Source organism: Eutrigla gurnardus (genome assembly GCF_963514095.1).
Source record: "Eutrigla gurnardus genome assembly, chromosome: 15".
In the NCBI taxonomy this organism is placed as follows: domain Eukaryota; kingdom Metazoa; phylum Chordata; class Actinopteri; order Perciformes; family Triglidae; genus Eutrigla; species Eutrigla gurnardus.
Window position 1 is genome coordinate 11,049,461 of NC_139938.1, and position 25,161 is coordinate 11,074,621.

Here is a 25,161-nt window from a genome sequence, read left to right on the forward strand (position 1 = left end):
GGGAGAGAGGAAGGAACTGCCAGTGATTGAGGGGGCAGGCAGGCGACGTATCTGCACCGAAACACAAAGCTCAGGCATCGCACAGCCTGTCGACCACTCTCCCTTTTCAATTCCCGACTTCAAAAGAGAATAAAGAAATAATAATAAAAAAAGAGAGGGGGCTCTCACCATTCCCAGCCATGTAATTGCACTATTTAAATCCTACATTTTTATCATTGTTAGAATATTCGTTCAGGGTAAAGAAGAATGTATAAAAATGAATAATAAAACTGTTTTTTCCCCTCGTCTGAATCCCCCCCCCCCCCCCCCCCCCCCCTATAATCCTTCTGCCTTTTTCCAAGAAAAACCTCTGACAGTGACCTTTTCGCATGAGGTCTGTTTCTATGGAAACAATGTCCAGCCCCTCTGTTTGGTGTTTTCCTTGTCATCGGGTGGCAAAAACTGGCCCACTTGTGACTAAGAGGAAGAAACATCACCTTCAAAGATTTCTCTGTATCTCTTGTATTTGATGTTTACAGTACAGAGAAGAAGCAGAGAATATCTACTGCTGCAAATATATGAATCCATTAAGGCTTTTTGACTACATATTTTTTTCCCCTGACTTGTGCACTAGCGCTCAAAGCATCAAGACACTGTGTGGATTCAGTCTGAGGATGTACGAACCCGACATTAAATATCACAAACAATGATTTGTTCTAGACGGACGTTAAATCATTAAGCAACGGTTCACCCACTGGATTCATTGTTTAATTAGTTATTCATGTTTTCATCCAAGTTTGTGTTTTAAATGCTAATATACGTCCAATATCTTCCCACAAAAACGTTCAATGAGAAAACCACAGTGAAGTACTCGAATTTTGTAGAGGTAATGAAGTACAAATACTTTGTGAAAAGGAGAATTTTCTAGTATCTGTACTTGAGTATTTATTTTTCTGACTTTTTACTTTTACTCTCCAACATTTTAAAACAAATATCTGTACTTTCTACTTACATTTTCAAAACAGACTCGATACTTTAGTTTTAATGAATTCAGGTTCAGGTGGTTTTAATTGATGTTTAAAATGTGTCCATACATGTACATCTAAATATGACCTTAGTGGCAGATTCAAGCTAACAAAAAAATATTGCTTTAAAAATACTTTTATAACTCACTGAAGATTTCCATTTGCATCAAACTTTGTGAAGCTTTTCCATTAAAACATACACACATACACACACACACACACACATTCACACTCACATACACAGACACACACACTCCCCTCACACCTTGATCAGCCAATACACAGTAACTGCTCATGTGTCACAGCTAACACCTGTTACTGGGCTTTTGTCTTGTGAGCTTATTGTAATAGACTGTACAGTATTTCTCACTCAACACAACACAAACTCAGGCTGTTTCATCAAATGTGTTTGCGCAGAAGGTTGGTGGGCGCTATAATTTGAAGTTTAAGTGTGAGAATACACTGTAGATGATAATTGTCTGGATTGGGCAACCACTGTATCAATATACATTGGCTGGAAGTAGTAGGCAACGGCAGCTTGGAAAGAAGTCAAATAAAAAACACAAAAACAAAAAATAACAGCACTGATTAAAACTTTCAAATGACCTGCTGCATAAAAGTTAATGCGTTTTTGAGTCATTGCAAAAGTTTCTAGAGGACAAAATACGTTTTACCTCTTAAAAGTGTAATTGTGCATAACTCCTCTGAGACAACACACTGCTTTTCAATGTAAAAGCAGATTTCTGTGATTAGACACTGGCTGAGAGGTTTGGAGTGTGAAGGTGAAAGAGAGTCTCAGTGTGTGTCTGAGAGACAGAGAGAGAAAAGGAGGGAGGGCTGAGTTAGCATGACAACCGCTATTTTGATGGGGCCAAAGCCAAGTATCTCCACATATCCACTTTCCCTCTCCCATTCATCCCCTGTCCTCCCCGCTTTTCCATCTCCAGAGCCCTCTGCTCTCCTCTCCATCCCCCCATCTTCTTTCTCATTCGCTCCCTCTTCTGTCTTTCTAAACTCACATTCTCCTCTTTTCACTGCCCACCCCCTCCTTCCCCTTTCCCCCCCTTTCTCAACATGTTGCTTTGCTGGGGGAGCTTCACATTCCCTTGTGTTGGGCTTAGTTAGAGGAAAAGCAGGAGAAACAGAATCTTAATCATGTCATTCTGAATGGGGTTGTTTGTTGTTTGTGGGGGGACGGGGGGACGTGACGCTCTGTGCACAGCTTGTCCCCCGTTGTCTCAGGTAAACACTGAATGTCAGGAGTCTCTGAAGTGAGAGAGATGCAGCTAAAGTGAGGATAGCTTGAACCCCCAGTACTCTGCTTCTCACTGGCCAGATTGTTCCCCCCACTCACACACACACACACACACACACACACACACACACACACACACTGTACACACACTGTACACACATACACATACACACCACCACAGTCTCAGCTCCAGTTGCCAGGGAGACCGCCATACCAGGGCTCTGACCCAGGAGGTTTGGGACTGTTTTTCACCCCCCCACAAAAAAAAAAAAAAAAAAAAAAGAAGCAGGAGAGATGGCAGCTGTAGGACAGCTGTTCCTACCAGGCCTGAGTCTTAAACCACAATCGTCGTCCCACCATCAGCACGGCCGAGACATTTTAGGGGACAAAAACAGCCTGCAGCCCCAATGATTAGACACATCTGCCTTACTTAGTGGATTCTTCAAAAAAAGTCTGTGGAAAAGAACAGGAGATTCCTTCGGCGCAATAAAGACCTGACTGACTTTACTACAAATGTAATCTGCTTTCAGCTCCCGATGCTTAATGGCTACTTTCATTCTTCTTTGGACTCCTTTGCTTTATAAACTCAACATTTCCATACTTAATGTAACGTTATAGCACACCTGAATATGGATATTTAAAGGAGAAGCACACATATTTAAGGGATGTTAGCAGGTAGCAACATTTTAAGTGGTTAAACTTGCATTTCCTCTGCGGGCTATCAGCGGGTGGAAAAAGACGTCTGATTGCATGGAAGTTTATGAGAAAATGACACTCTCCTGATTTATTATCTCAGTGTCAACATGACTTTATGGTCTCAATCCCTAGTATCAAGTCTTCTTCAATCCAGCATGATGTTCATTTAGTACATTATGGTCCATTTATAGTCAAATAGACCATAATGCAGGTGATGCTATAGGGTGAGGCTACCATGTGACATTATCGCTACCACGCTACCAATGCAGTTAGCTACTAAGACGACTTCAACACTTAGCTGTCAAGTTGACCTTGAATTATGAAGCTAACTTTGTGAGCAGCTTAACAACAGAACCCAGATGGATCCAGATCCAGTAAGGTTGCTGCTCGGGGTGCCGCTCTGCTGCTTGTGTGCATCCGATCCACCCGTCGCTCCTCCACAGTCCAAATATGGTCACTTCCTTCACTGGTTGCAAAAATTAAAAGATGTGGACGGCCAAAATGCCGAACTTGAGGCTTTAAAACTGTAGTCCACGGAACAGTGGGTGACGTCATGAGGACTACATGCACTTCCAGTCTATGGATGTGGCCCTCAGTTTTGATTGAAACATGTTTAGACATAGTTTAAGGTGTTCAAGTCTGGCTTGAGATCAGTACTGGTGGTACTCTATTAACAGTATTATGAGTACAATTGTACTTTTAACACATATTTAAGGTACTAAACAGAAAACAGGTTATCACAATGTTGATCACAGTAGAGGCAGCTGACCATGAGCTGTTTTTGAAGCAATACCAATGAAATGTTTTTTTTTTATATTTGATAGAAAAGGAATAAATACAATATGTTTTACTTAGTGCCATATTTCAAATCTGTACATGTTTTTTATTCATATGTCATAGGACCAACACATCTCAGAGTCTCATCCTGTGTGTGTCAGTCAAATGCCCTCTTATTTTATAACTTCACAAAATACATACCAGCATTTGTATTCTGGTATTATTAATTAAATTAAAGGGGAATCTGCCATTTGTATGTGACATTATTTTATACTGTTGAATGACAGGTTTGGTGATACAACACAAATGTTGGCTCAAAGTTGTCTTTGTCAATAGTGCAAAATGTGAAAAAATATTGACATAACGATAACCAAAAGTTGACACCCATGAAGCTGCAACACACAGATTATCTCCCATGCTTCCATAAGCAGACGAGCAGACACATGAGTCAGGATTGTGGTAGTAGTACACCACTTTACAGTATCTATTACCCCATTGACTCTATAATGTACACTTCTCATAGGTGAACACGTCAGTTTATTCGGCGTGTAATACAATTTGGCAGGCCACACGTCTACAGGAGCCAAAAAGGCCATTGGGCTGAAACCAACGGCAGACAAACAGTGTCCGCTTTAAAATGTTGCAGCACATTTAAGTACTGGAAACCTGATCTTGCAACTGCAGAGCGCACAATATAACTATATTCCAGTGGGGAAAAGAACGATTTCACCAAGATGGATGACCGCCTATCCGAGCATTTCAAGGGCAGACAGATCAGTACGGGATCATTACTTCTGTGAAGGGTTGGTTTGGTGGACTGAATGGAGAACTTTGTTAACGTGACTGCACTGAGCTTTTCTGGAAGAGATAAAAACGCATGTCGTTTTTGTAATTATTGGACATTGTATTTCAAGCACGCACACATAATGAAATGCTTGTAAGAATGGATTCAGTTTTCTTCTGTTATACAAAACCAAAGACAAATACCCCAAATTATTTATTTATACAGCATGTTTCTTCTCTTGTCACACGTTTGGTTGTAGCCACAAGATTAAAAAGAGGAAGAATTTTTATCGTAATTAAAGTGGAATTCATCACCAGGCAACACAATAACAGATTTAAGAGCTCTGAATTATTTTATGACCTCGTGGGCTTCTGATGGCCTTGGCTGGCCTTCAACCCAAATGCAGATTTACAGTATCTGTTATTGCCTTGGTCTCATAACATCCTGTTGTGTCGGAGCAATGTTGAAATGTATTGACATCCATCCTTGTTTGCACCAATCTAAGTCTCTGTGTGTTTAAATGAAGTGTGAATTATGTGGGAAGTTTGGACTGTCTCACTCACTTCTAAAATATATAATGTATTCATAACCATTGCTGTTACTTTGCCAAAAAAAAAAATGAAATACTTTCCTTAAAACAGCTTCCAAGAGCCAGGGACAAATAAAAATAGCTGCTTTTCATGTTCAACTGGACAGCCAGAGGAAATATGCACACTTATCCGTTCATCAGTGTGTCTATTTTTCCACTATCCAGTCTTATTGTCTTTCTCTATATTAAGCTCGTTGTCCTCTAGAGAAACCTGTTCTTTTTTTCATCAGAGTGCCAGGAAAGGGAGCAGGCTAAGTTAGAATAGTGGTGATTTGGCTCTCCCCCTCCATCTGTTTTGTTTTCCTTCCATCTCCCTCTTTTTGATGAGCTGGGTCTTCAGTCCCCCTTATAAAATCCCATTAGCTCTTAATGAAGTCGGGCTCCTAGCCTCTCGGCCTCACCTCATTTAGCACAATTGTCTGGCGGCCATTAGCATGGAGGCAATTACAGCCGCACGACAAGAGTAATTGGAAATGCCGACAGGGACCCTGAGAAATGGGAATAAATAAATATTTAAAAAAATATCCAAACTAATAAGCTTCCATTCAGATGACGGGGAGGGAGCCTCATGTGTCTAAGTTAAATCAACATAATTACAATTAGGGTTGGTAGGGTAAAGAGCCCGGGTGAAGCAGAAATGGATATGGATTGGTTGGAGAGCGACGGTTAAGCATAGAGGTACACGGAAACGTGGGATCACACAGTGGAGCTAATAATGTAGAGCATAAGCGTGACCCCAAATTCATGTAAGAGAGAGGTCAGAGAGAGTATGTCGCTGCATGCCAGTTTGCCTTCCAGTGTTCTTTGATTGAAGTCAGATTTTCCATTCTGCAGCCAAAATAGAGACTAGAATAATTTCATTACCAAGGCCAGACTACAGGTCTCACGATCTGACACATTCTTTGCTAAACATGGTGGTACTAACCTAGAGAGGAGAGGCGGATGTTCCACAAGCTGCTGCCATGTTTAATTTAAAATGGCAGCCGTGATTTCATAGCTGATAAGACCATAAACTAAAATGCTAAAAGTTTAGGGGATACACCATTACTCAACATAATGTTACAACAATTACATCAAACTCAATTTGTAAAGTAATTGTGTTTAATATGAACTTCCGGACGCTCGATTTAACTAAAATCTCAAAGAATGAGCAGCATGGCAGGGTTGAAATCACAACTGAGGGAACCTGCTCCTCTGACGGGAGGAAAGGCAAATGAATTTCTCTCCATGAGCGAGGCTAAATGAGGCCATAAACACTTTACTGCCAGCATTCCACCAGCATCCAATTTGTAATAACATGCTGTGTCTATCAGATGAATTCCTGAGATGAATTACAGCAGGTGATATTATTTTGTTGCCCCCGCCAAGGAAGTTATGTGTTTGGTCCAGTTTGTTTGCTTGTGTGTTAGTTATCAGGACAACAGGATAAAACTTAATAGATTATTTATTCTTAATAAACAATACTCTTCACACTGGTTGCAACATTCTTGGCCCTGGTCTGCCAATGCAATAATAAATGGTTGCAGCAACGTTAAAGCTTGATGATCAATGTGAGTCCTCATTAGTTTGACTCATTTAGAATTCTGCACGATTGATCATTGAACAAACATCCCATGATTTAGGTATTGTCCAAAACATGTCAATAAATGGCCATATGTGTATATAAACCAAGGATCAAAAACGTTCTTTAAAAATTGTGCAGCTTTATCAGAGGCAGTTGTCACAATCTACATAAATACGTCTGGAAAAGAGGTAATTGGATGTGGTGTGAAAAACTATCCTGTGTTTGTGTGGAAATTATTCATTTATGTCTAGTTACATGCAGGGAATTGTGTAAAAAAAATCTGTATCAGAGTATATTTACGTCAAATTCTCTCCTGTAAAACAGTTTCAAATCTTTGATGACTCATGCTGAACTCAGTGGTGTTTACAAGAAAATAATCCAATCAAATGAGACTTTGGGGGACAAGTCAGCCATACTGGTCAAATAAAACTGCACTTCGCTGTTTGTGGATCATATTAGCTAACAGAGCAACATGGAGAGACAGGAAGAGGTGTGTGTTTGGATATCAGTGGGCAGTGCTGTGTCACTGCAGCGTGAGCAGAGCATGAAGATGAATATATGATGATTTAAATCCCTCTTATATGAAATAACTTACAGAAGCTACACGTAAATTATACAACAGCAATTATAAATACAGGCTACGAGCTACATTGACTTTTCTAAGAAAGGGTTTGACCTGAGAGGCCATGAAGTGCCTCGAACTACGCTTAATGCTTTCTCTTCTCTGTGCTATCCAAAGGCCCTTCAAATGTATAATCTTATGGAAAAATAATTTTACAATGTGTGAAATTGGATTACTTTATTATTAGATCAAACAGGGGACCCGCCACTGCCTGAACTAAAAGGACTTCTTGAGAAATCTGGGAGGCTGTGCTGAAACAACAGCAGGCTGCAGGCTTGGTGCCAGATTGCCATGGCATCTCTCCTATCAGCCCCTGACTCTACCCTGCCCCCTCACTCCCACCGCCCACAACCACTGTTGCCCCCTTTTCTGCCTCCTAAGCTGAATGACAGGTGGCAGAAACCCGATCAGCACGGACCTTCATCAAGGAAGCAACCCCCATCTGAAACGGGCACACTGCCCACTCGCCCACCCGAGGAACACAGCGCAGGGCCTTGTGACGGGGTGTGTGTGTGTGTGTGTGTGTGTCTGGGCTACAATGGCCACAGAGGCATGGGAGGGAGAGTAGAGTATAATGGACTTTTTGGCTGAAGAGCTGAGCAGCAGAGCTGGCACCGGGTGTCCAGGGCTCAAACGGGAAACGGGAGGCTGGCTCCCACAATAGTCAGCGCGAGAGTCCCAATGGGTCGTCTACAATAGCAGGGCAAACGGCTGCTGTCAACAATGACCTCCAAGGCCTGACTGAACTGAGCTTGTCCCACCCTTCAGCACTTCCCTTTTAGCGCTGCTACACAGCTAATGCAGGGATTATTATTAGGGACACGAATCTGGAACATGTGTGCATTTTGTCAGTGAAGTCCTGTCACTTGGATTTGCTTTCGAGCTTTGGCTACTGTGCTACCATATATGATTAAGGTGGTGGTGGGATATACAGTACGAGGAGTTTAGAACAGGATATTTGTTTTGACTTAAAAATTTTACCAACGCATGTAAAGGACCAGGCAATATTTCACAAATATCACCAAAAACCGAAAATGAGATGGTATAAAGAACTTTACCAATAGTGACATACTCATCAGCACCTCATCTTTACGATGCAAAGACATCTCAGATCTGAAAACCTATTGGCAATCACAAGTGCAGCGGAGCATCTTGGCGCGAAATTGGAAATCCACAGAGTAACACGGGCCTGTCCTTGTGCAACCCACTGCCTCTGTTCTTCATGAAAAAGTTTATTTGTCTAATATAGCTCTACAAGCAATCACCCCATGGGCTGGGAGTGATTGTTAGTGGAATTGAGGGGGGCAATGCAGGGGAGGGGTCTCCAACCAGGAGGAGATTTAATTAGTGAAATCTCATTAAGTCTAACAAAATTAAGCGTAAAACAATCCGTGGTGGGGAATCGTGCTGGAGGTTTTGGGAGGGGAGAGGGAGGGCAGCAATGGGGAACACTTAGGGGCTGAGAGGACATGGAGACTAGCTGTGTGATTAGTCTGGCCTGTGTGTAGGAAGAGACAAATGGCTTAGTATAAGCAGACCTCCTCTGGCAGTCATCTAGAAACTGACACGTGTGTACAGAACTCCACTGTCCTAGCTTGTATTTTGTCTTTGGCCTCCTTCATACAAGCACATTGACAGTTTTATCACAAATACTTTCATGAAGGGGTTGATATGTTCATGCCAAATGTAAAAATGTTCTATTTCAATGCAAAAACGTGAAAACTGATGTGAATATGCAAAATATATTAAAGAGAGAAATGTTTAAACTCAAGTGAGAAAATTGCGTGATGCAAATGCCAATCAACATTGAGATTCCCTCCTGTCATCACAACGTCACTGAATCCTAAATGAAGGAAACACGTGTCTCCTGTCTGTGGTCCCCCAGACCTCTAGCTCACATTAGTCCAGAGACCAGACCAGTGGAGAAACCAGAGACTGTCTATGGTCCAAACAACAAGGTTGCTTTATTTATGTCTAGATGACCTTATTTGGAGTGTTGATGGAGCAGCTACAATGTTAGCATAGCCTAGCTGCCATCAATCCAGACTCCATTCAGAAATCAAGCATTTTAAAAGTTGTCATCTTGTTGTCTTGCAGACAGGCAGACTTTTGTTTATTGTTTATTTTGGGTTCATCCAGTTGTGGTAAACCAGCCGATGTGTGTCTTGCTAGATCCAGTGAATACAGCTTGGTGAAATTCACCGAGCACCTCTGGGTGATGATATGAACTCAGACAGGAGGGAGTTTGGATTCTTGTCGTATCTGGGAATTCACAATATGTACAAAGCAGCAATCATGGTGGTTTCAGCCGTGATGTATTTTCTTCTCTGGCGTGTCTAGCATGAGTGACGCAAATAGACACAAACAATCCTTCGGTCAAAGTAACACAAGGTGAAATTCACTTTGTGTTTGGTGTGAACATTGGCATTACAAGAGTAGGATGAAGACAGAGAATACAGAGGATAGTAAGTCTGAATCATTAATCCAGCAGGGGAAATGCTAGATGAGGTCCGACAATATCTTCTTATATTACACCCAATGTCAATATTATTTTAAATTCTCCCTTATTGGCACATGGCTTCTATGGTTATGGAAATATTGTGGTTATGACAAAGAGACCCAATCTGAAATGGACAGAATGGTCCGACCCCACCCAATGGTGCTTACACCCAATTCAAAATGCAGTTGACCAAAAAGACCAAAAGAGAGAGAATAAGAACTGTGGCATGATGCTAGTACACAACATTGCAATGATTATGATGCACACATGGAGGCACATCTGCTCATAATCATCCAGGTATTACACAGACTGGCACATTGACTCAAGACACGCAGACCCCGAGACCTAATTAGACGGAATAGAAATGGTACCTAGCCTGACTCGACTTCTAGGTTGAGTCTCAATTACTGGAACCAAGTGGACCCCTGAAGACTCCGTACAAGTATAAAGTTCAGCCAGCCAGGTGTAGTTGCAAAATAGTCATTACATGAAAGCACAAACACCAGCAATTTAAACAGCAACTCTGCATCTTACAAAGAGAACCGTGACTCCAGCTTGTAGATTAAAAGATAAAAGAGAGAGAGAGAGAGAGAGAGAGAGAGAGAGAGAGAGAGAGAGAGGGAGAGAAGGAGGGGGTGTTCATTAAAGCTTGACATGAAAAAAATATTAAAAATCTAAATAATTTTCAATTCGGCATCACAACTTTTTCAGCTCTCCAAATCAATTTGCAATTAGTTGCAAACATGGGCGAGCAGAGGACATTAAAGTCCTTTGTCTTATTTCAATCTGAGCCAGAGGGACAGGCAGTAATATTAAAATGCTCCAAGACTGCAATTTCTACCTAATTTCTAATATCATTGTCTCTGGAAGGACTCAGGTGGAGGTGGATATGGCCAACAACAACAAACAACAACACCGTCCTGCCAAACAATTCATTGTGCATGATATACAGTAACACTTCATCTCAGCACATTACCAAGTCAAAAAAAACAAAAAACACTAGCAATAATAACTGGCTGTCTCTCATGATCTGTATTGTGATGGCATTGTTAGTTGCTGCGTTATATAAAGTCTTCACAATGTGTTGTCTAATGTGGCACAATTTCATAAAATAACAACTTCCCTGACAAATGAAACTAATTGGTGCTGCCTTAGCTTGATGACAAGAACACCGTTCTGCTTACCTGTCATTGTATGTACATGGACATATTAAAAAAACATGTTTGTTCCTCAGTGGTTCTTTGGCATGGATCGAGGTGCATTAAAGTACTGCTGTACACAAAGAACCTTTTAAGCCTTGTATGGCTTTAGATGTTCTCTTTAATGGTGCTTTCCTCAGTAAACTAAACTACACTACGGTGAAGAACCTAAAATGGTGTCATATAGAACCATTTAAAGAAAGTGCTGTAAAGCACCATGAAAGGTGGGAAACATCCACTTTCCAAGCCAGATAATCCAAACCTGCACTGATTGTAGCTATGATTCACTTTGGTAACCTCAGTGACTCAGCAGCAAACTCCCTCGCTGAGTGTTTTTGTGGGAAGAACTCCAGTTGCAATCATGGACATCCAATAACCATTTGGGCATTTCAACATCTTGGCAATATAATACAGAACCACTAACCACTCCAAAGCAACATTGAAGATGGACACTTGTTTGTTAGATTGCTTTCACAAGCCAACATTAAGTCAGTTTAAAATAAAACTCTGTCGCGGTTCGTTTGGTCTCGTGATCTGGTGTGAACCACAATAAGTTTTCCAAGGCGGCTTGCAAAAGGTTGTCTCAGACCGTTTCCAAGTGAACCAAAGTGTAGTTCAATTGTAGTGAATTGACTGTTTACGAAGTCCTGCCCCTCAGACTCATTTTGGCTTATCACAGCGTAGCAATGGCCAGATCAGACCAGGTTCTGACAACTATCCGGCCCTGCTCCATTGACTTTCATGAAGTGCATTTTCTTCATTTCCAGGCTGGTTTTGTGTGTTTGGAGCTCGTCCTGGTTAAACGTTGTGTTAACAATGTTACTCGTTACCTGGGGAGGTTGGAGATGTTTCTACATAAAAACATCACATCAGCACATCATAAACGACCGTTAGCACTTCTATGCTAAGACCTAGCCGACTTTACAGGAACATTGTATTTAGTCTCTATCAAGACGTCTTAATATTATTAATCCTGGCTTCTACTCAGAAAATGTATCTTTTCCTCGGTTTTAGTGTTTGTTGTACTAAAATAATCACTTTCACTCTTTGGCTTGTGAAAGCACCCTTAGAAACCAGTGTCCTACCTACACTCACTGTGCTGGAAGCACAACATACCATTGGAAAGGAAAGGTTGCTTGTCATCTTTCATTTACATTTGCCTTTGTTTGCCATTCATATTTCTTGTCGAGACCAGAAACAAGCAGACATGTTCAGTAGTAGGGAATCACCTTTGTTCTTCAGCTGGTTGTATGGGCTTGTACATGAATTTGTGGAAAATCAGGCAATCAATTCAAACCCGTACAAGGTAAAGCCAGCAATACATTTAAACGCAGGATATAAAATGAAATCACCCAGTACCAACAAGCCAAATTCACATTAGGTCAGATTCATTTTCTTCCTGGTCCAAGAAGTAAATGGTGTGTTTGTTAAAGAGTGAATCATCAATCATTTTAAAACCCACACATACAGCTTTAGATTGAAGTTCCAGCAAGAACTGAGCACAGAAATAGAAATTCTCATCGAGGTGGTGAAGATATGTCGAGAAAATATGCTCAAATGATTGAAATGATCGGCTGTTTTTAACTTGCTTAAGTAAACTGCAGCAGGGTAATCATTAGCTACTGTGGTATGGCAACGTGTTTAGAGCATAAATAATATTTGATTTTGTGCTCTTAAATTAAATCAGACTGGTGCTGGACAGGACATAGTGCAGCCTGGAAATATCAGAAGGTTTACAGGAAGGCCACTTACCGTTGGCTTGCCCACAGCAACGCAGCAGCTTTCTGGGTTGTTCTCTGCTCCGTGACCCACTATCCAACTCTCCACACAGAACCTGTAGACAGATGAGAATGTTTAAGTGATAGCCTACCACTTAATAAGGTCAGAAATATAACTTTAAAGAATATTAAAAATGGCGACATGCAGAATTAAACTGCATGTTAAGGGTCAGCTCCACTTTTTTACTGATGGGATAGATTTCAATTTTTCTAGTTTTAGTAGATACATTCATTGATGGTTTTGAAATTTTCAATGATCCAAAAATATAATTTACCGTCTTTATCCTTGAATTAATGCACTTTTGGGTATGAAATATCCCATATAGAGGATACCACATGCCAAATTAACTAGCAACTGATATAATGTACATATACATATATGCAATGTATTGTATGCTTTTTACACATTAATCCAGTTGTGGTATATTATTTAACAGTGTTATATTCCTATAAATACATTCCTGTATATGAAATAGGCGATGTTTAAGGCATAAATACCTAAATCAGTGCTTTATTTGTTAGTATTAGGTAAAATTTTAAGATTAAATTCAAGATTCAAAGAGTTTATTGTTTCCCTTTACAAGGAAATTCTTCGTTTGCTGTCGACAGAATGCCAAACAATGTTAATTAGGTTGCCTTATAATGATTAGTAAGAGTGAATCCATTGTTTTTATGCAACTCTTCATCACTACAAACAAAATGCATCTGATCATAATTTTCCATGACATAGGTGAAAACAGGGAGGTTAGAAACTCAAATTCCTTTGAGCAATTGACTGGCTGGCCATGTCTGAGCCACACGGGGCTCCGCGCAGCAGAGAGAGTTATGGCGCACATGCAAAAGATTTAAGTTCAATCAAGCATTCAGGGCTGGACACCTGATCTTTCGCTTAAAGCTCCTCTAGAACAGTGGGAGTGTGGCCGGCCTCACAGCGGGCCGCCTACCTCCAGCAATCTGCTAACATAGAGCCTCTGAAGGGATGGTATTTATCCAGACCTGCACAGCTCAGCGGGGACTACTGTGTGTGTGGTAGGTAGGTACTACCAGAGGCCCCCGAGTGGATGGGGGGTTGGAATGAAAGCTGTGGAGCTTTAGTGTGAAGAGCTGAAACATTTCATTTTTTGAGAGTTTTATCAATCTAAAATAAAGACGGAGCAAATGAAAAAGACAATAAAAGTTAATATTCTATCCCACTGGCATGCAAATTTTAAGGAAAGTCAATTAAGAGTGTTTACATCATCTGAGATGAAGCAAATTAAAGGGGTTCATTGGACATAGAATGGATTAACATCGGGGGATTTTATGAGAAAATTGCAGAACCATTTTTTGATTGTTTTCAAGAATTAGTGCTGGACACGTTACTCTTCTGTCCGCCATTTTTCACACTTTCAACTGAAAACAAAAAGCAGGAATATGGCGGGTGTTGTTCTCATACAATCATTTTAATACACTTATTGGTGTCGCAGCATTTTGGAAGCAGGTTTGGTTGACATTTTCATCGCTGAAACTATCTCACAGTTGTTTCCAAGTCCATCCACTTCCTCCCACCATCAATAAAATACTTCTTTCTTTCTTAGCTATAGTATTGGGTGAATCTGGCTCTATTTCCACAAGGCTACAATAAAAGATTTGGAGCTCAAACTCTGAAAGCAAATAGGGCATATTAATGACATTTAAGACAAGCTCAAAGCTCTTTAGGATGTAGCTTTAGTTTCCCTCCCAACCAGCCCCCTCAGACCATGGGAGATTTGGGTGAGAGCATTTCTTAGGTTTCTTTCAGCCACAAAGAAAACATTTTAGCCTCTCAGTAATCCTTCCCGAAGCCCTCCCTAAGCTCCAAGGGCCATTCCTCCCTCGGCCATCCCTTCGGCCCCGTCTGGGATACTGGAAGAGCGTCTCTGTATGCCGAAGCCCGCCACACACACCATTCACCATCTCTCACATGACCCCTCTGGGACCCAGCTGACCTTCCTGTTGACGTCAAAGTAAACCAGAGTGGGACCCGGTGCAGAGAGGGGCTCCACCCAGGGGGCTGGAGGTCTAATCACCGTGTTCTTCACAAAATAAGCCACAGAGGAAACATTAGCATTCCTCAATCTGCCCACCATCACTCACACTGCAGCCTCTACATGTGTAAACAGGTATACAGCCACTCATTCTACATGTACGTAGGTACTCTTTCTGCTAATTTATACTCAACTCAGGAGCAAACACTTTGCAAAGTAAGATCTTACTTTCAAAATGCATGACCAGCTTCTTGTTACGCAAGCTCAGTCCAATTTTGAACTTTATTATCCTGAAAAAGGAAATTCATTTTGCAGCAAAAACTTAAAAATAAAAGATACATATAGCACAGAACAGTGCTAATACTGTACAATAAAAGGAGCACCCAACAGATTGAAATACCAAACAGTATATAAAGTACTTCTGATTCAAAGGGTTAGCTAATGATAGTCAAACTAAAGAAAATGTCATAGTAACTATTTAGATCAAGTTAATAGTTTCCTGCTTTTCTCAGGGACATTTGAACACTGAAATATGTTTTGGCATATTACCATTATTTGTTAGCAGATAATATATATTAGGGGAAGTAGTGTGCACCTAAACCCTTCGGCAATCAAGATTTTAAACAATTTTCTGACGTATTATCGACGAATCATTGAATCAAGAAAATAATCATCAGACTCTATGATGAAAACAAGCTTTAGCTCCATCCAGCTGCATCATGTCATTACTGCTGATGTTCACCAGTAGACGATGTTTATAAGGGTCCGACAACCTGTTTTTGACAATTGTTCCATCTACATTTAGTTAATAATGCAAGTAAGATTGTGAATGTAATTATTTTCGGTGTAATAGATTATATCTTACATCATAGTGATTCTACTTTCACTTGAGGGGCCAGTGTGTGCCAAGCGGTGGCCCACGTGAAAACTCAAATGGCCCTCTGGGTTCCTGTAGAAACATGGCAGTGAAGAGGACTGTGTGTCAAAACAAACAGCTCATTCTATAACAGAAATGCAACGATTCTAATGTATAGGTGATACATTAAAGAAAAACATACCTATTAATATTATATTCCATATTTGCCAATAGGTACCTCAATAAACTAAAAAAATGGGATGATATGAAAATCATATGTCACAATATTATCAAAATATGACCATATTATCATCAAAATATGGTTAAAACATATTTTTAGTGGACATTTTGATGAAATACTAATAATACTAATAATTATAGTGTTTTTTTTATAGTTATTTTTTAATCTATCCCAATCTCCAATACAATCTTATATTATCATATACACAGTAGTTAGCACTTATTTCAGAGTATACAAGCCAGAAAAAGGATATGTCCACAATACTGATAATCCTGATACACAGTCAGTTAATTCTGCATAAAATCAAACAGTGGGAGGAGGAGACCTTTCTCTTGGGTTACGTTTCAGCATTATTATCACTGCAGGAATTGTACTATTGTGGACAAGTTGTACTTCTTGTGAAATGATTGTTTTATTGTTGCACTGTGTACAACATTTTCTCATATCAATAATGGGATATGCTCCAACGCATCAGGCAAACCCTGGGAGAGAATAAAGTCTCATTTGACTCATTTAATTCCACTGCTCTCATTCGTGGCAATGCAGGGTTTTGGAGACAACGCAGACATGATTAAATATTCACAACTTCCTGCCTAAACTTTCTCTCTGATCATATGGACGCTCTCTGCAACAGAGAGAAAACTCCAGATGGACATCTTTAAGATTCCCAAATCCTCCTCCTTCTCTCTAGCAGGAGCTTTGGGGTCAAGGTGTGAAGGGAGGACCAAAAGACCCGTTTCCCACAATCCCTCTACAGCTATAGCCCCCCAGCTGTTCAAGGGCTTCCATAACAACAGCTGCGCAGAGGTTTAGTGGTTCATGTTGCTATGACAACAGCAGGATCAATTGGCATGCACAGACTCTAGGCTAATAGCAAAAGTGACATTATACCATAATTTCGTTTCAATAAAACACAGGCAGGTTTTTTACTGCGCTGAGATTCGGGGGGACATAAAAAAAAGAGGCAAATAATTAATTTTACATGATAATGCCCGTGGCTCGTGCACCCAAAATTCGCAGGAATCTCCCACGCATAATGACAACCGAGCCAGCAACCTCACACTTCAAAATCCTTCCCTGGCATTGAAGACCAAGTCAGTACAGAGTGTGATTGTTTCCAAGCTCATACAATAGAAGCTAAAGAAGTCGTCATGCCCGGCAGCTGTATGTGCCACAGATCGCTGACCGGCAGGATGTGCAACAATCAGAAATATTTCTGTTCTCCTGACAAACAGGATATCGGGTCACTTGGCCACCTTAACAGTGAGGAGTCAGACACTATATGAGGAGGAACGTTTACACTACTGTACAGGGACCACGATGAACCAACCTCAGCTGTGCTTGAGGTCTACATGTCAGACAATAAAACCTCAGGAGACGTATCACACGCAGAACCCTTAAATGTGGTGGAAACGACAAAGCCGGGTTATCTGGCCAGGCCAAACTTCCACCATTTCAGGCTAATTCCAGGGAATTAGAAGGAGCTCATGATTACAATGGCAGGTATTCCCACGGGAGTAACCAGAGCCGGCTCGGCGTCAGCGCGGGTTTAAGCCCAACATTTAACGAGCATGCAGCTGATACACGCAGCTGAGCCAGACAAAACACAGCACAAACACACACTTTAAGTTCACACACACACACACACACCTATATGAGCCCTTTTCCTCTCTGCAACACACACTAACTTCCAGTATGACACAAGGCTCTCTAACTTTGTGCCACTAATCAACTCTTGGCTGATATATGACATTGATTATTATTCCTTGTCTCACATAATATGATAGGCCCCTGTGAACAGTGGGAGGGAGGGGGGAGCCAAACAGGAATCATCTGCTAAAAATACCCACGTCGTGATGAGTCAGGATGGATTGAGCAAACAAAAAGAGGCCAGTCTAATTTCCTCCAGTCTGGGCTTTTGAGTTCCAATCCTCCGTGCCACCAGTGGATTCTTCTGTTTAACGAATCAAGTTGCATCAAAAAGGGAGAAAAGAAATCTGCAGACTACTGGGATAAAAAGAGATTATCCAAATGGAGGCTAATGATGAGAAGAAAGAATCACAGAGAATAAAGGTGCAGCCAGGAACATAAAAGTGTTTTGCACTGAGACGTTTCGGGACAATGAATTGCTAATACTGACATAAATTGGAATCTCTACTTCATCTTCCCCTACTAGGCTAGATTTTATATATATATGTATATATATGTCTTTCCACACTACCATGTGTAGCCTATGGAGGACCAAAGCCAACATGCCAGTAAAACGGCAAATAGTTTTAATGGTAGTATAAAAAACATGTAAAGATATGTTTCTATCTCAAAACACTGAACTAAAATTATAGTTGTTTTTCTTTACTTCTACCTCAAATCAGCTGATAAAATAAAATGTAAAATTAATTCCATATAGCGAGCTAATTTAGCTTATTATGTAAAATGTCCATAACAACATATTTGCAGTATACGTATGATAAGATATGATATGAAATCTGTATATTTTAATGACATGAAGACCAACTAGTGAGAGAGAACAGCAAACCCTCTTGCATCTTTCTTTGAATTGCACTGGCTGATGTAGCTAGCCTACATGAAGAACGCTAACGCTGAAAAAGCTGGTGCTCGGTGTGGAGAGTGTAAGCTAATATAAGCTAATATGCTAATACTTAAGCTAATAATTAATACGCCAAACAAAAATCACAGTCATCTCACTGTTAAGGCTCCTGTATACACCCATCTCAATATGATATAAGAAAGAAGATGGATGTAAATGGAAGGTGATTAAATGTCTAACTAGACCAACTAGTATCACCACCTTGCGCTTGTATGCCTCCACCAATCAGTCATGTCAATTCTTGAGTGTGTGAATGTTCTGTGAGTCCGATACTGTGTCCTTCACCATTCACTCATCATAGTGACTTCTCTATGTTGTAGTTTTGCCTCAATATGTAGTTAAAATGATTATGCCCTCGAGTGGACTCAAAGTATCCCACAATTCAACTTGAAAAATAGCATGCAACCAATCACTAACCCGAGCATTATATAGGCCTACCATCATGCATTGCATTTGAGGAAAAAGGACAGACTGACGAGAGTAGAGAGATCAGCAGGATCGAGAAAAATCTGTGAGTTGTGGCACAAAAATAATGTGTGTAATGTGAGCAAAGCATCACAACACAGACGGTCACAAAGTACTTTGAATTTAGTTATTCATTTGGGAAAATAGGCTTATTGCCTCCACATTGACGTATAATGCTCCTTCTGTCCCTATCTTTCACAATAAAAGCCCTAGACATATAAAGTGGGATCACTGTTTACCAGGGGAACTCAAATTACAACCAATTATCTGACATATTATCTGAATTATCTGTATTCATTACAAAATATGTTGGTATTTATGATGTATGTTCCACCAGCCACCATTGATCTGGCTGGTGCGTCAGCAGTGACGTTATTAACGGGGCAGAGAAAATGACCAGAGTAGAGACTGAAAGTGTGTTACCCTTTTTTTATAGAAGAGCTCACTGAATGGTGCTCTTCATGGAACTCCACGTAGAGCACGTACTTCATGTAGGGAGTCGTGAATAGCGAGTGATTCTGGACACAACCAGAATGTTGTGTGTCCAAGTTTGTGCCAAATGTCACGTTTATGAGAATGGGAAGGGTGTGAGGTCACAATGACCTTTCACCCTTGACAACTAGAGTCTCATAGGTTCATCGTTTAGACCAAGTGGCCCTTCATTACTCATATTAAAATGATTATTCATTGATGTATGTATGTATGTGATAGCTAAGCTCCTTCACTTGTACAAGGATATGGTCTTCAAGCTCTCTGTCCAAAGCTTCTGAGCCACGCTGCTTAAACAACGCCAAACTTTTTTGTGCAACACTACTGACTTCTTGTGACCTCTAACGCTGATCATGTTGATTTGTCATTGAAAAACAGTTTCATTCCTGTTTGGAACACAGCAGTAGGGTAAACCAGGGCAAGGCATGCTGCCAGATGTTTTCTTGGATGGTTGTGGCATACTGCATACTTCTTTTGTAATTGTCATATTGATATTCAAATTGTGTGTGTGTGTGTGTGTTTATATATCACACACACACACACACATTATATATTTAAAAAAGAAAATAGACATTTGTAAAACATAGTATTTAATTTACATAGTATTTAAATTACAATAATGTGTTCTATTCAAAATAATTAAAAAAACTACAGTTCAAATAATCAACCGCTTATATGGATCTAACAGCTTGAGGAATGAGAATCATTCCTATACAAATGGTTTAAATTATTTGCTTATAGTTGTCGGGCTTATAGTGTTCATTTGTGATTTTTTTCATACATGAAATCATATGGAAAATATGGGTGTATTTTATATCTTTATATTAGGAGATGATGGCCTTTAGTTTATTTTCAGGCCTGTTACTTTTTTAAAGGGCACTGAAATCACACTGTGGTTGATTAGCATTACAGATGTTCCTGTATCTGTAAACATCACAACTATCTTTTAGACTATAGCCTTATTATCATCTGGACTACGGTAAGATCTATTTCATATATAGAACTGTACTTATATGTTTTTCAATTATTCACAGTCATTAGAAATGTGTTAAAAACAGTCAATACAAATTCAGTATATAGTCATTATTTCGTATTCATATAAAAACTAATTAATTTCACCCAGACAACCATGATGAACCATGAACAGCTCATGTGGCGTTTGCTTCCTGCAGGAGAACGTCCACTTCGTGGTCGTGGTCTCTTTAGACTTTAGTTTGGACGTTTCAGTTTCATGCAGGACGTTCATCTGATAATTAGGATTCATTGGCACACACCTTGAATTTAAGAGGACCAAGGGATTCACCATCATCATCATGAGAATATAGGTCCAAACTGCTGCACAATTTAAGAAGACTTCATGAATCTGATGTCGGCTTTTCTTTGGACCTTTCTTAAGAACAAATTTTGAGGAAAAACGTTGGAAGAGATCAGTGAATGAGGCCCGTTGTACCCTCAGTTCTTAATAATGTATATAAATGAGATTTGATTTGAAAATAATGAAAACACTTTTATATTATAATAAAACTATGCAGGCCAAAGGATATCTATCTTGGCAAGATATTTAATACACAGCTGTTTATCGTTTTGTCTTAATATGTAGATCACCGCACTTGGTTTTATGAATATGGCCACAATGAAAACTATGGAATAAATTCTGTCACTCCAGTGGCAGACATTTTTATTTGTTGTACGAAAACAATCCTCAATACGTGACTAAATGACTTCCTAAGAATTTATTCTTTTTTTCTCTCAAAATCCATGAAGTGTGTCTGAAGAGAAGTAGATTAAAGTGATTCTGGTCAAAGCAGAATCTTTTGTCCGGCTCCAGAGTAAACAAGCTGTTGGTCCAGGATGGCGGCTGGCTGTCATGATGCTGGACACGAGACCTGCTGGATTTTAGATTTAAGGGCAGAAGCTCTGGCTCTTCCTGCTATGAGTGACATAACAGGTGGGATCCCGCTGACCCTGCTGCTGTGATAGGGAGCGTGAAGCTGGCAGGGAGGAGGGTCGTGGATACGGAGTCGTGTGTGTGTTTTGCCATGAAAGATTTCATCATGTTAGCATACAAGAGCCAAACCGATCCCAGCTGACATTTGAATGAACTTGAGAATTACTTCAAATGTTTTTATTAATCAAGACAAAGCACTCCAGTACATGCCAATAAATTGTATATACGCACACAAATATATGCAACCTTCATCTAAGATGTATGCCTACCCTGATGTAAAAAGCCACAGTAGTGAAAATATTTGGACGTCTACACACTTTCCACCAGCTGCAGACTGTCAAATGTAACACACTGACGAGACACTGCAGGAATATCCCTGGAGGAATCCTCCCTCGTTCCTCAAAAAAAAGTTTAGGCCGGTTATATGAAGTCATCTGAGCTCGCCTGGGTTCTGTGTCCACCTTCAGCGTTCTTTCAAAATCTTCCAACAATCAAATAAACAATCTGACATTAAGGACATGTGTCCAGTGCAAAATGAACCTCCAGTTCCCTCAGTATCTTGGAAAAGTCCCTCAGGAAAGCGATCCTAATCCTAATATCACGTGATGGACATTGAAAGTCCCTTTGGGATAGTTATGGTCTCCATGATGTGACAGAGAATGCAGAGGCAATGGTCAAAGGGCCAATATGTAAATGTGTTTACTTGAAACTTGTCTATTCAGGACTGATTGAATTCAGTGATTTACATACAGGGAAGACAACAGTTCAGAGACACTTAGAGACAACTATAAATCACTACTGCATTGTGAGATATTGTATGATCAATAAACAAAATCCTCAGCAAACTGGAAGACTAGACTAATTTTCACATTGTGGGCAACCAAATCAGATATGAAAATCCCAGGTTACTGTACTTTATAGGAAGGGAGGTTGCTTTATGCAGTGACCATCAACTGGCAACCAGAGCCCCACCATATTAGGCATTTTCCAAACTATCGGTATCGGCATTTAAATGAATACGAAACACCCTCATAGAACTTAACAGAATTTGTCTCCAGTCTTGTTTGAAGTTATATTTATGAAGCTTACCAAGTCTTTTAATACTGGTAACTTTGTGTTTGGTTGTTGTTGTTATTGTGTTTTTGTTCAAAGGACTTTAAGTTTTATATCTTAAGTTTGTATTTTTATACATTTTATTTATCAGAACTTTAATATATTTTGATGTTCCTCTGTTCCGTTGTGACAATAAAATGTTTATTTTTAAACTGCATTATCATATTATTTTAGTGAAGACTCATAAATAACTACAAATAACTAATGTTAGGGAAATCTGTTAATGTTTTGTCACACGTTTCTGAAATAAAATAAAAATATCGGCAAATATATTGAAATATCGGATTTTTAAATCAACAAACATTTGTATCGGTATCGGCCTTCAAAATCCTTTATTGGTCGGGCTCTACTAGCAACCCCATAAACACGTGGACGTAGTCATGGTGACGTCACCCGTTGGTTTGTGGACTACAGTTTTCAAGTCTCAAGTTCGGCAGTTTGGCCATCGCCATCTTGTGTTTTTTACAACCGGTGAAGGAAGTGACCATATTTGGATTGAGGAGGAGCAGCGGGTGGATCTGACGAACACAAGCAGCAGAGCTGCCCCCCTTAATGGATCTGGATCCATCTGGATTCTGGTGTGAAGCTGTTTACAAAGTGATTATCAGACGTATTTGGATGATTACATCAGTATGTACGGTGGCTCTGAGGTGTCAGACAAGTCTGAGGAATGCAACAAAAAAAAACAAGAGCGCACAAAACCAACCCAATATTGATGGTTGTATTTCTTTTTAAACAAAAGTTTTTGACAAATATCAATAATCAACAATATTAGAAAAAGATGAACTGCAGTTTGATTTTGGAGGAGTGGAGGATTTCAGTTAATTTAAGGAAAATAAACCCACCTCCTCCACGTACATAAGAACGATCGTCTGGAAACATTGAGAAAGCTCCGATCGCAGCAGCATTATTGTCTTTGTGACATAAACAATCATTTCCACTATCTCATTATTTATATAGAGGTATCACTTATGGGATGTAAAAATGCAATAATACTTCTTGTAGTGAATTAAAACACTCGTTCATTGTCTGGCTATGAAACAGTAGGCAGGGAAGACAATGGGCTCGGCAGAGACGGCCGAGACAACTTGGAATTCCCCATCAGTGTCTGAAGTGAGCTAACCTTGCTCTTTTTTCTTTTTTCCTTCCGACTCTTCCCTCCCGGTAAGAATCCAAAAGAAGAAAGTTAACTCTTTCACTGATGTACTGGATGTCTACTCTAGTTGTGCACATCTCCTCATAATAAAGCACGACATCCCTCTGGACTGAGCCTGCAGAATTTACTGACGCTCAGGTATCCTCTGTGCTCTCCACTCTCCTTCCCACACATTAGAAATGCACCGCTCGTTTCACAGCCCCCCTCAGCTCCATATCCAGGTAGTTAAATACAAAGTACTTTCTGTCCATTTCCCAGGACGGAGCAATAGTGCCTTTAAATTTAAGGTGCTCTGCCATCTGTATTAAATGTCTATGGCACTTTATAAATACCAGTGAACACGGGGGAGAGAGGGACAGTGGTACGTCGCTTCACTGAGACGGAAGGATTCACACGAACACACAGGCTTTTGGAAGAAAAAAAAAAGAGAGAAAAGAAAAGCGAAACAAAAACTCAGACATTCCTAAATCAATTTCTCCATCCCCTTTCTCTGTACACACACACACACACACACACACACACACACACACACACACACACATATAAATAGGCCTGTTTTGAAGTGGGTGTCAAGTCATGCCTCATCTCTTGCCATGGCACGTCTCACCTTCATAGTCCGACCGGCAGCACTCTCCAAGCCACTACTCCCACAGAAACGCCTCCCCGCCTCCCTGTTGACCTTTATCCAGTAAAGAAGTACGACACGTTTTTTTGTAAAGTTAGCTCGAAAGAGGTTTATAAAAAAAAGAAGAAGCAAACATTAAGACTAAAAGCATCCGTGTCTCCCAGATGGGTGATTTCCCTGTGGTGTTTAATGTTTAATTCCCAGCGTGTTACGTGATAGAAAGCAAGTTGTGCAGCTTCAGGCCTGATTCCATAGAAAGGAACTGAACTTCACTTCAAATTTGATTTCACTAAAGGGCAAGTCACAAATAAAGTCAGTTGCCCGTCTCAGAGAACAGATAGGATTTTATGAACCCACACAGTCCGAGACATGAGTCACTACGGACCCGCGTGCTTTTTAATTCCTCCAGTATACAAAAGAAAGCACACTCACGACTCACTCATATATGCCTTTAATTGTCAGCATGGAGCATTTGAACAATCTACTTAGGAGGATTTCACACAGACGACTGACGGACTATCCTAACCCCCTCAAAACTTTCCCTTTAAAGCTAAACAAACAAATTGGATCTGCAATCAGCGCTATCATGTTTCAAAGTGCCATTTGCGCCACACTGACATTGTAGCAATGCCAAAGCAGTGCCAGCGGGGAGACGGGCACAGACATACCAGGGAGGCAGTGAGACCTTGACCGGAGGAAAGCGTTCTCATGACACTGCACCGCGTCCAAGCTGCCTCACTCACCACGCACTCGGCAGCTGGATATAACTGACTTTTAGCACAGAGCCCTCATCGCTCATTATGAAGTTACACTGGAAGTGGTGGTGTGTGTCGGCGTGTGACTGTGTGCCGTCTTTTATTCAATATTCTTCCATCCGTGATAATTA

The 25,161-nt window shown here is 40.3% G+C and overlaps 1 protein-coding gene across 2 annotated transcripts in view; it reads right to left on the bottom strand.

The window, feature by feature from the left end:
• Positions 1-25,161, bottom strand: part of LOC311026137 (homeobox protein PKNOX2-like) — a 92,451-nt gene that overhangs the window by 53,199 nt on the left and 14,091 nt on the right. The window contains exon 2 of one of the 2 annotated variants that reach the window (XM_084029497.1): positions 12,743-12,824. The exons of the other annotated variant lie outside the window; for it this stretch is intronic. The gene's annotated coding sequence lies outside the window, so the exon portion shown is untranslated. The remainder of the gene's footprint in view (positions 1-12,742; positions 12,825-25,161) is intronic. 2 annotated transcript variants of the gene reach the window in all.